Genomic DNA, 10,976 nt, shown 5'->3' on the forward strand with positions numbered 1-10,976 from the left:
CTTGCCCTAAGACTTACATTTCTACTTATTATTGCAGTGTTGGAAAAGCCAAGAATAGACAAACAAAGGATCTGCAAAACATCCACCCCACACACCAGGTTCACCAACAACTCCCTGCAACCCATTACAAACTGTAGTAAATGATCTGCAGCCGTAAGTGTTATATTCCATAAAAAGAAGCTGGAAAGGGCATGACTGGTGGTCTGGGTCCTTGTGGTGGCAAGGAATGTACAAAATGGCTGAAACAGAAATGAAGACTGCTACTAGCATAGTGCCTGGTCCAGTGAGGTCTGAGTACTGCAAGTAAAGCTTTCCAGAGGTGTCCTGCATGGAGAGCATGGGGAATTAAATCTGTGCTTCCCCAAAGCTATAGCAGCCCACACAACACACCACAGGCAAAACCAGCTGTTACTGGCCTGGGCCAGTGTCAGAAGAAAGGGAGCATTGCTCTCCACCTCATGTTTGGTAGTTGCTACAGGACTGCTTGAGCTTGGGTGCAACCATCCCTCAGCCCCAAAAGGCTGCTCTGGCAGCTGGGAACAACGAGGCTGCAGCAATGTCCTGGCCGTGGCCCGTTATTCCCTGCCATGGCCCTTGTTGGGACACCACAGGGGGCTTGGGAGAGTATAAGCATGTGATTCCTGCACAGCCGCTCCATTGTCACCTGCCTGGTGAAAAGGCTTCACTGCTGCTCTCTGCTCCTGCAGCGCTGCAGGGAGCCACAGCAAACCAATAACCGAGGCCCCTGGCGTTATCCTCCTACCACACACAGGATTCCTGTCTCTAAAATGGAGCAGGGATGAGATTAGCATCTTCTCCCTCCCTTGCTATGCCAGCTTTTGACAAACAGGGAGATGGGGGAGCAGAAAATGGTGTGCAGATAGAGCTGTAAGTTTTGATAGAAATTGTCATCAGCCTGATAGCAGAAGCGTCGGGTGGGGACAAGGTGGCTGTGACCTGCTGCGAGCCACTGGCTGGAGGAGGGGGTGGCAGAGGAGCACAACACAGTGCAAAGGGGCTTTAGCTCAGCACAGCCTGCAGAGCAAATGGGGACAACAAACCTCTGCCTCTGCCTGCACCCCAACATTGTAACACATAAACCCCTACAAACCCGTGTCATGTGGCTGATCCTACTGAAATCACTTCCGCAGCCTGCAGTATCAGGCACATACTTCAAGCCCATTTAATGTATCATTCAGTAACAAATTAGGTAATTTTTACTTGTCTTTTAGAAGACACATTTTTTCATTATATATGCACCAAGTAGAGGCTAAAGATCCAGAAACTACGGCTATGGAGTTTTGGCGTTCCCTCTCATCAGTTTGGTTAATTGCTCATTTCATTTACTAGCTGGGCTTTAACTTTCCTATGGATCACTTGGCTCTTGAAATTCCGTAAGTACTGAAAGTCAGCAAATTTTGGAAAGTGTTCTCTGGAGGAAAGTCCTGGAACTCTTACAACAGGCATAATTTTCATTTGTGCAGGTTTAGTGCTCTCACAGAATAAATAAGCATTAACTATCCCACAACTGCGCCAAAATGCAGTGGGTTTGTAGCCTGCCGTGTGTTGTGCTAGAAGGCTAAGCATTTTACCTTGTAGGCTAAATGCCTCCGTGAACAGAAATTGCAATCGTTACTCAGGAGATACTTTCCAGCTGAAACCTCACCCAAGAATAGCTATGTCTGAATTTAATACGCGTAATACCAAGACAGTGGTATTTGCATTTAAACGCTAACTTTTGTGCAAGGGGAATCATAAGGGACAAAGGTAAATTTTTGATTAACCTTTCTAGCCACTGGGTGCCACTAGTGATTTGTTAGGATAACAGAATAGCAGCAATCTTGCAACTTCAGGGGAGCAATTCACATGTAAACCATTGCAATAAACTATTAATACACAAGAAGTTCACCCTCAACCTCTTCAATTTATTTAAAAAGCATCCAGCCTGCATGTCTCTGATTTCCCTCTATTCTAGTTCTCAGTGACTGTATTTCAGTGTCAGGGTATCGTTTAAGGTGCTGATTTACAGGCTGTGTACCTTAGAAAGCCTGATGAAGCAAGCAAAGCTCTCAAGCTCATGCTTCCCTTCACAGCAACTGAGTAGTGCCTTTGTAATCAGTGAAACTGCTCACATGCTTACAGCTAAGCATATATTTGACTGGATTAGTGCATAAAGTGACTGGAACTGAAGACATGGTCAGCAAAGAAGCCCTCCAAGCTATTGCCTTTGCTGCTGGTAATCTTCCCCAGATTCATCTTTTGCAATGCAGCTGCAGTTCTGTGCCCTCACATAAGACACATATAACTACTGTTACTAATTCCTAGCAGGGGACAAGATCAGACCCCCGGTTTTAATGGTCTGCTTTTCATCTTTGTAACCCCCATCCCATCTCTCACTCTGCTTTTCACTTCAAAATTTCCTCACCTGCCTCCCCCTCCTCTATCCTTATTGTTCTGATGTTCCCTGCCATGATTCCTCCAAAGGCAGGATGGCGAAGCGGTTCAGCTCAAACGCTCCATTTCCACAAACAGGCATATACAGATTGAAGTATGCATACAAGTTTACACTACACCTGAAAACATACAGGGAAAAATAAACCTCTGGGATCTACTTGAACGCTGTACCTACAGAGAGGTCTCCACTGTTTTGTTTTTTTAATTCCATTTAAATTATTTAAATTAAATTAATTACTTTAAATTCTGTGTAGAGACAAGTCTGAAATAGCCAGGAATCTGCAGGTACACATTAAACCCCTACAAGCCAGGTTTAAATCGAAGCTGGACCCTTGAGTAAGAACCCTGACAGAGGAACAGGTTGCTGAAGGGAGTAATGAGTTACCACGTGTCAGCTGCATCAGGGTAATTTGCTGGTTGCAAATGCCCTTAGCCAGTGGTACCTGCAGTGACTACGATGCACCCCCTGCGTCTGCCAGCCCTGCTTCTCACATCTCCAGGGTGACAGCAGGCATGCGGGCATTGCATTAGACTGGCTGATGTCCTGTAGATCCACCCGCCAGTACATCTTGTGATAAAAGCGCCCATATACCCCAGTTCACCTTCTTCCTTTCATCCAGTGCCAGGCATATCTGAAGTCCACCGATGGCTCTGCTCACCCTTCCTGCGGCCCCCCTCCCCTTCCCACTGCTGCTCCAGCCGCAGGGGCTGGCTGCTCCCACGCTCCCATTTGTATGTCACTCACGCGGCTCTCCCCACTTAGAGCTGTCTTCTGTTTCCTGCTGCCAAGAACCATCTCTATTTGAGACTCCCTTTCAAACCCATGATTACCAGAAGCCTTCCTCTCATCTCATCTCCCTTCAGCTCTTCCTTACTATTCGCTTCTTGGTCCACATTTTATTTTTGCCTGCGAGTGCATGCTGTGGGGCAGGGAAGCCCCATATGTGCTCACTGCATTGCAGAAGTGATGTGACAGCACACTCCTCACCACACAGAAGTGGCCTGGAGAAAAGGGAACCTCGTCATCTGAAGACAGGCAGGACAGCACCGTGACAAGTTTTTATTATCCCTGATTCTGCAGTCAGGAATACTCCCATGTCTTCTTCCCACTGGTGAGGCAGCCTCCTCAGGGAGGAGAGGAGAACAGGAGCAGGGGTGTCACACACCTGCCTGTGTCTCTGCTGATCTATGGGGCCACCTTCTAGCATAGGTTGGGGACCAGGCTCAGAGCAGTTTGGTGTGGCAGGCTACAGAGGAGCATACTGACAGGAAGCTGTGGGTGCAGAGACTGCACAACCGAGCCAAAAAGTTTAAACCAGAGTTTCATTTTCAAGTAGCTGTGCTGGGTAAGTGGGGCGAGGACGCAGATGCGGAGCATGCATGGCTAAGGTCAAGTCCATGGGTCATGTTCAACTGCTCATACTAGGCAGGACCCCTTTTTTAATTAATTAAGGTTTTTCTCCTTCAGACATTTAAAAATTACCCAAACGGTTCCTCCAAGCTACAGGTTTCACACGAGAGAAGGGTTGCAAGAAATCACCATTTAATTAAATAAACATCTCTTTGGCCGATGACCCTTCTCCAAACTTGGAACCTCCTTGCCATCATTAGAGCCCCACATAAACTGTAGCAGTTAGCAGTCTGCTTCGGGATTACAGTGTTCCTAGCAAGAGAAATTGCTCCTGAGATCATTTAACCTCCCCGGGGAGATGACAGGAAGGAATTAATCTTCCGCTGCTAATCCGCCCTGTGCTGCTGGATCAAAAATTGGCATCGATGGGGGTGCCTGCGTAGGGGAGCCTGCAGTGGCATTTAGCATTCATATATACTCCCTCCCACCTCCTCCCCAAGCACAGCTGAGGAATCAGGGGGCAGCTATTTCAGGAAGTCTACGTAACGTACTATTAAACATTTGTACTGGCTGGGAAGGAGGTTTGGTTTCTGGCGTTACTCTCTGGTCCTATCTATGTCAGCAAGGTGAATGCTACTGAAAAGCTTTCACTTCAGTCCCAGGAATCAGACTCCTCATTAGTTTTGCTGCTATTTGCCATCTTTTTAAAAAAAAAAATTCTGTTTATTAGTGGTTTATATATATTACTCACCAATGCCCAGGTATATCCGTGTTTTTTCCCCAGAGTGCTTGGAAGAAATAAAATGCACGACCCTATGCCCAATGAGAGCCTGTGTATCAGAAGCACCTCTGCAGCTGTTTTGGAAATATCCCTTTTTTTTCTTTCCTGGTGAGCACAGTAGATCCAAGGAACAATTCAGTATATTTGTGAACAATCTGCAAGCAGAGAGGCGGTTCCAGATTATAGTGCTGAGGTGGGACCAGTCCTGGAACAGGGACAATACCTTGGGATACAGCACCCAACCATACAGCATGAATAGCAAGTAGCAAATGCCCTTAGCGACTGGCTTGTGGAAAAAAATTAATTTGCTAAAGAGCATTGGTATTAAGTCGCCTTGAAGAGTTGTAAATCACAAAGGGAAACCTGCTCCTGCAGTCTGTGAACAGGGACAGACTATTACAGTGGATCAGACTATTACTAGCTAGTATGAACTTAATAGGAAGAGCTCAGAAAATAGTAGGCTCATCCAGAGGCAAAGCTCCTGCTGAAGTTGGCAGAGGCAGGATGGGACCCAACAGGCAGATTTCCCACTGTAGAGGACAGCTGCCCATTTCCTCCTCTCCAGCACTCCAGTTTTCAACCCAGGTCCAGCTGCCTCAGTTGGAACCTTGGCTCCCAGAGCTTCAGCCTCACCAGGCAGCGGGACTGAGGGGTGGGAGCAGGGTGCCCAGCCCAGGCCCTGTCCCTGGCACAGAAGATGCTGTGGATAGGTGAGCCAAGCCCAGAGCAGGACAAAGCAGCAAGTGCTCTCAGGAAGGCTCTCACCAGCTGGAGGAGGGGGCTGCCCAGTGTGGGAGCAAAGTCAGTCCCTTCTATTGCTAAAACCAACCCGGACACAGGCGCTTTTTGCCCTGACTGATTCAAACACTTGCACAGAGCAGGTTTTCTTTTCACTAGCACACTACCACGTGGGATTCGCAACAAGGAGGTATGAGGGATAACAGCCCATCTCTCATACTCAACAGAGCCTGCAGGCTTCTCTTGCTGCTTTCAAGTTTCCCCTGCATTAATCCCCACAATAACACACAATCACCAGGAAAACCTTGGGAAATAGGGGGCAGGGGGATGTGGATACTTTTCAGAGAGAAAGGTATAAAAGGAAGCAAAGAACATCACAGTGGAAAAACATAGGTTGTCTGCTATTCCATTTTTTTGTTGAATGGTGCTGAGAAGAGAAAACGATCTTTCTGTACCTGTCAGGAAAGGAAGAAACATGTTCCACTTCTCTCTCTCTCAAAAAAAAAAAAAAAAAAAAAAGTCCAGTGAAACAAAAGGGATATTATTTCTCTGACTTTGAGAAGCAAAGCAGTCTTCAGGGGTCTGTGAAGGTTTGTGAAGGTGCCCTTGCAGTTATTGTCCTAAAGACTGAAGAAAGCTTGTTTCCCAAATGTGAAGGGTGGCACAGATGACTCCTTCAAGATGCTTGTCAGTTCCTGGGTATCTCCAGCCACCTAAACATGCCTCCAGTGTCTCTCATCTGCAGTTTTGGAAAGTTTTCTGTAGGTGTCCTGCTGATAGTGCAGCTCTCTGAAGCTGCTCCCCCATCTCTCTGAAGATGTCATTGAGCCTCACCAATGCTGTTCCTGATGTGGCTTGCTCTCGCTGTACCTTCCAGATGCTGACGCTGGAGGAAACCAGGGCTCCCTCTGAACAGACTTTTTGTCTTCTCTGCTTCACTGCACGATCCTACAGTTAGCAGCCAAGATATACAGAAACAGACTTGTGGAGTGCATAAACTTTGATGTTCTTTATTTCAGGTCTGGGATCATGGGCTATTGTATTCTAAAACAAATGATAGCTCAGATGACACAAACACAAGTTTCAGCTCACCTAACAAGTATATTTCTAGTTCATCACTTTTCCTGAGCTCTTCTGCATTAATGATGCTTCTTTTTTTTTTTGTACACTAAGCATTTTCATTCAGGCCAAAATTAATGTTTGAGTGTGTTTAGGGTGACCCTATTCTGCATTTTGTTTCAAGGATAGCACATCTAGGTATGCTGAGGCAAGTCCAAAGAGCCTGCTAATGCATGAGCTGGAGTAATGAGTGCAACAAAACTTAAGCCTGTGACTGAATCCATGTGGCAGGCAAGCAGGCGCTGGATTGGAGCTGCCGGGTCAATGTGCAGCAATAAATATGTCAGGACACTCAAATGGCTATGTCCCCCCTGTGGGCTGTGGCACTGCACTTCAGCAAGTCCTGGTGCCCAGCCATGGCCTGCCTTGGTTTTGTAGGCACTGATAACATGCACCAAGCACAATACAGTCTGATCTAATATAATTTCACCCAAGGAGTCACTCAGACTAGCGGCTGTAAAAGACATATATTCAACATCACCCTTTGATAGTCAATTCATGGTCCCCATCTAAGACAATATGGTTAAAACCAAACAACCAACCCAGCACAAAACACAAGTAGCTGCAGCAGAATGTATATTTCATTTTTACATTAAAAACTACTTACAGTGATAGATGATAGCACAGCACAATCCAGAAACCAGCTGCCTATATTATGCATTATAACAATATTTATTTTAATTCCAAAGAACTGTAGTTTGAGGACTTTTATTAAAATAGACACTGTAAATGTTATCCTGATAGATTATGTTTTGCTCAAAAGTAACTTTACTTGGATACCTCTGAATTCTGTTTGTCACTTGTTCTTCTCTGAGTTTTTCAGCATGCTGAAAAAAGAAATTATAGAATAAAAATAGAGCTAGCTGTGTATCTGTGGTGAGAATTATCTTCCCTGGCAATAGCACGCAATTGGTCTCCAATTGTAATTACTGTCTTTTTATTCTCTAACAATAGATCTGAAATTGTGTTTTGGGGATATGGGGCTTTCCTTCACAGAGCCTTTACTGTGTGAGTCTCTATGTTAAGGTGCTTTTTCCCTCACCCCCCTTAAACCTTTCCCAATACTAGTAACATACTGCCTAAGGAAATACCATACACATATATATATAGCATATTGCTATATACAGAGCATATCGCCTAAGCACACAACCCAAGCTGAGGCTGTGCCAACACTGCTGACAGTGCTAACTCCACTGGGAGCAAAGGGAGCCAAGGCAGTGCTACGCACAGCCAGCAGCAGCCATAGCCCTGCGTGCACGGGAGCTTATGCTGGCTCAGAGTGACCTGGCGGTCACAGTACTCTACGGCCATTTCTCTAGAATAGACAAGGGCTCAGCATTTGCAAGCCTCGAAGACCATACATAAGGGCATTTTGCCATATGGTTAACCTGCAAGGTTTTTTACTGCTTTTTCCATGCAGAACCAGAGGCAAGGTATCATAGAAAACACAGCTTGGGAGTTACCAGAAAGAAACACGGACAATTTAAATTTCTTGAAAATGAATTTATATTTTTGCATCTTCTTCAATGCATAGTTGCTCTTTTTGGTGGGCAGCATGGCTAAAGTTTAGCATTCACTCCTAATAGAAATTGGGAACAGTGAGTTATTTCTTTAGTGCAGCCCTGTTTATTTGCAAATGCTTGATTCCTAGAATGCAGGAGGAATTAAGCAAAAGGAGACAATTTCTTTGCTTATAGATTCAGCTTTTTTCTGGAAGCACTTTAACCCCAGAGCCCTTTCTCTGAGCATTTTCTCAGTCATGCTACAAGTGATGCTATGCTTACTGCTTGCTGGCTGACTTTCCGGAAGCTGTCCATATGGCTTCTCCTACCTATCATACCTACAGACATCCTCTTCTACCTATTTCCATAGCTACCTATTTCAGTTTAACTGGTCTTTTAAATGAAAGATGGTGGGTACACACTTCATTTTCCCTATAACTGTATCAGCCAGGTTAATGATAAAATTTAAGACCCAATGCTGTGCTGGGGATACTCAAATCAATGATTATCACTTTATTACTGTGACGATTCAGCATCATTCAGCCTGAATCCCTTTCGGAATCACTTCAGAGAGAAGTGGCCACTGCCATATTCTTCACCCAGTCTGTGCTCCCCTCTTCACCAGGATAACTCCTATACACAGCACAGTACCAACATACTCACTGCTCCTTGTTGAGATCTGAGCCCACAGACTGCCATTTCATGGAGAGCTAGGGCAGGACCAGGGTGTCATCTCCTCACCCAGCACTGGAGGAGGCAGGGCCCGCTGTGACAATGGCTGCTTTGCCAGGAGACCCCAAATGTCTCTGTTGCAGGGACTGAGTCTGAGGCAGATGCCTGTGGTGGGACACAATTTTGTCTTGGGTAGTTTGCAGCAAACCAAGCTCAGCCCCAGCACAAAAGCTTTCATCATCTTCAGATTGCTGGCTCCAACAATGAGCATTTCTAAAACTCTCAAGTTGAAAAGGTGTCTAATCTCCCAGTAAATCTAAGAGAATCAGTCTCACCTCAGAAATGAGTTTACTAAAATGTTATGATGTATTTAGTATTGGCATTAAACTGCAGCCAGATTTTACTGGGAGGTGCTCAGCAGTGACAAGGCTTTTTCTGCACTTGCATTATTTAAAGGTTAACAGTAGAAAGGTGTATTACTTAAGATATAGGACAGTATATATATGTAAGGTCAATGATTCTTCAAATAGCAAGCCTTGAAAAGGACTATGCAGGTGTAGCCTAAGGAACAACATAAACATCAACCAATTACTTTTAAGTTTCCTTTCTTAGTGTAAGCTTCAGCAGCTGGGTCGCATATGAATATGTCATGACAGATGAAAGTGATATGAGCAGATGAACCCCAAGGCAACCCACTATCCTGTCAAGGAGAGGGCAAAGCTAGGTCCCCTAAATATGCATAGGCTGTGTCACTGACAGCAATTTACTGTTGTGGTCAGGCACCTGGAGTCTATATTCTTCCCCAAGAAGCAGTTTTTAAAGTATTTTTAGACACGAATACCAGTAAAGTTTGTCTTCAGTAAGAATCGCTAACAAAGGAGAGCCCAATCTTCCACAACCTAGTAAAATTTCATGGTTTTTCTAATCTGGCATTTAAAACTATGTTTAACTAAGCCCTGCCAGCCTTCTTACCTGTCCCACACAAGCTAACATCTATAGCAGCATTAAGCTGTCAAGAAAGAGGAAAAAAGGTTACTGGAGTGATTTGTCATAAATGTTTATATTCTTGTAATTTGGCTCACACCTGTCTTTTGTCTGGCTCTGGCCATCTGGTTCAAAACACTGAACACAGAGGCAAATACCCAGTTTCTTCCTTTAAGGTGAGGCCAGAAACATTTTTAGTTTCAGTAGGGTGCAAAAAGAGCGGCTAATCCATCACCTCCTTTAGGAGCTGTATAAACAAACCAGCCACCCTGTGATGCTGATAACCTACAGCCTGTTGCTCGAAAGCTCGGATCAGTTCCTCGTCTGGCTTGCACCACAAAAAAAGGCAAGGTGACTGTTGCAGAGGTGTGTATGAGTGCAAAGGCAAGGGACAAATCTCACTCCTGGTGCTTCTCTAATGGGGGGAATTCAGAGCCTGTTTAAATATTAACTCCTTCCTTTTATACACCCCATTTTCAGTCATTTGGAATATCTTCTCTTTTCTCAAGTGATGACTGAACACTTCCCGTGGCATTTTGAAGGCGTGTCAGTGATTTCTTATGGTAGGGATTCATATTAGGGGACTCTGGTGTGCATATTAGCTAAAGTAAACTGTGCTCAATTAAATAAGAGGGAGGATATCAGTATTGGGCCCATCATTAAAGCTGGCTTGGAATTTGCAGCCAAAACAGGAATCAAATCCCTCTGTATCAAACTTTCCTGATTGAGTTTAATCTCCAGATTTTAGAGGCTAGCTCTTCCATAAGGCAGAGAGGGGTTAACACATTGTTTTCTGACGTATCTACTCACTTCTAAATGATGCTCATTTTTTTTCACATTTATTTCTAAATAATTGTAAATGTCAGATATTACAGATGGAAGATCTGACGTCACCTCAAGGATTCTGTTGCTTTGTACCTGGGAAATTTCAGGCACCACAAATCATTCTTCCCGCCTCAGGTGGCAGATCCAAGTTATACTGAGTTTAGCCAACAGGACTAGGTCAGGTTTGCCAGCAGTGTGAATTTAAAAGCCTTCTTTCTCTTGCACTGCTCACCTGATAATAGAAATTACAGAGGTGGGTTTTCAAGGTAACAGGGGAGTGAGATGAGTGGGATATGCATACATGCGTGCGCACATGATGTGATCAGCAAGTGGCTGAGCATTGGATATGTGTAAGTGATTAAGCCCTGCTAAGCCCCAAATGCTCCAGCATCTCTGCAGTAGAGGGGCAAAGGACTAAGCCTGGCCCCAGGCCCTGAGGTACCACATCAGATCAGTAGTATTTGAGCAGCGCTCCTTGCAGATGTCTCGCCCATGTCACCTTCCACTCTTCTGCACTCAGTTTGTGCCAAAGGAGCTGCACCTCTGTGCC

General features: G+C 45.0%; 1 long non-coding RNA gene across 1 annotated transcript in view; it reads left to right on the top strand.

Moving 5' to 3' along the window:
- LOC121084116 overlaps positions 1-5,633 on the top strand; it is a 65,565-nt gene extending 59,932 nt beyond the window's left edge. Inside the window, exon 4 of the long non-coding RNA XR_005826590.1 lies at positions 4,590-5,633. This is a non-coding gene — a long non-coding RNA (uncharacterized LOC121084116). The remainder of the gene's footprint in view (positions 1-4,589) is intronic.
- Positions 5,634-10,976: the final 5,343 nt, after the last annotated feature.

The sequence above is a fragment of the Falco naumanni genome, chromosome 2 (genome assembly GCF_017639655.2).
Source record: "Falco naumanni isolate bFalNau1 chromosome 2, bFalNau1.pat, whole genome shotgun sequence".
In the NCBI taxonomy this organism is placed as follows: domain Eukaryota; kingdom Metazoa; phylum Chordata; class Aves; order Falconiformes; family Falconidae; genus Falco; species Falco naumanni.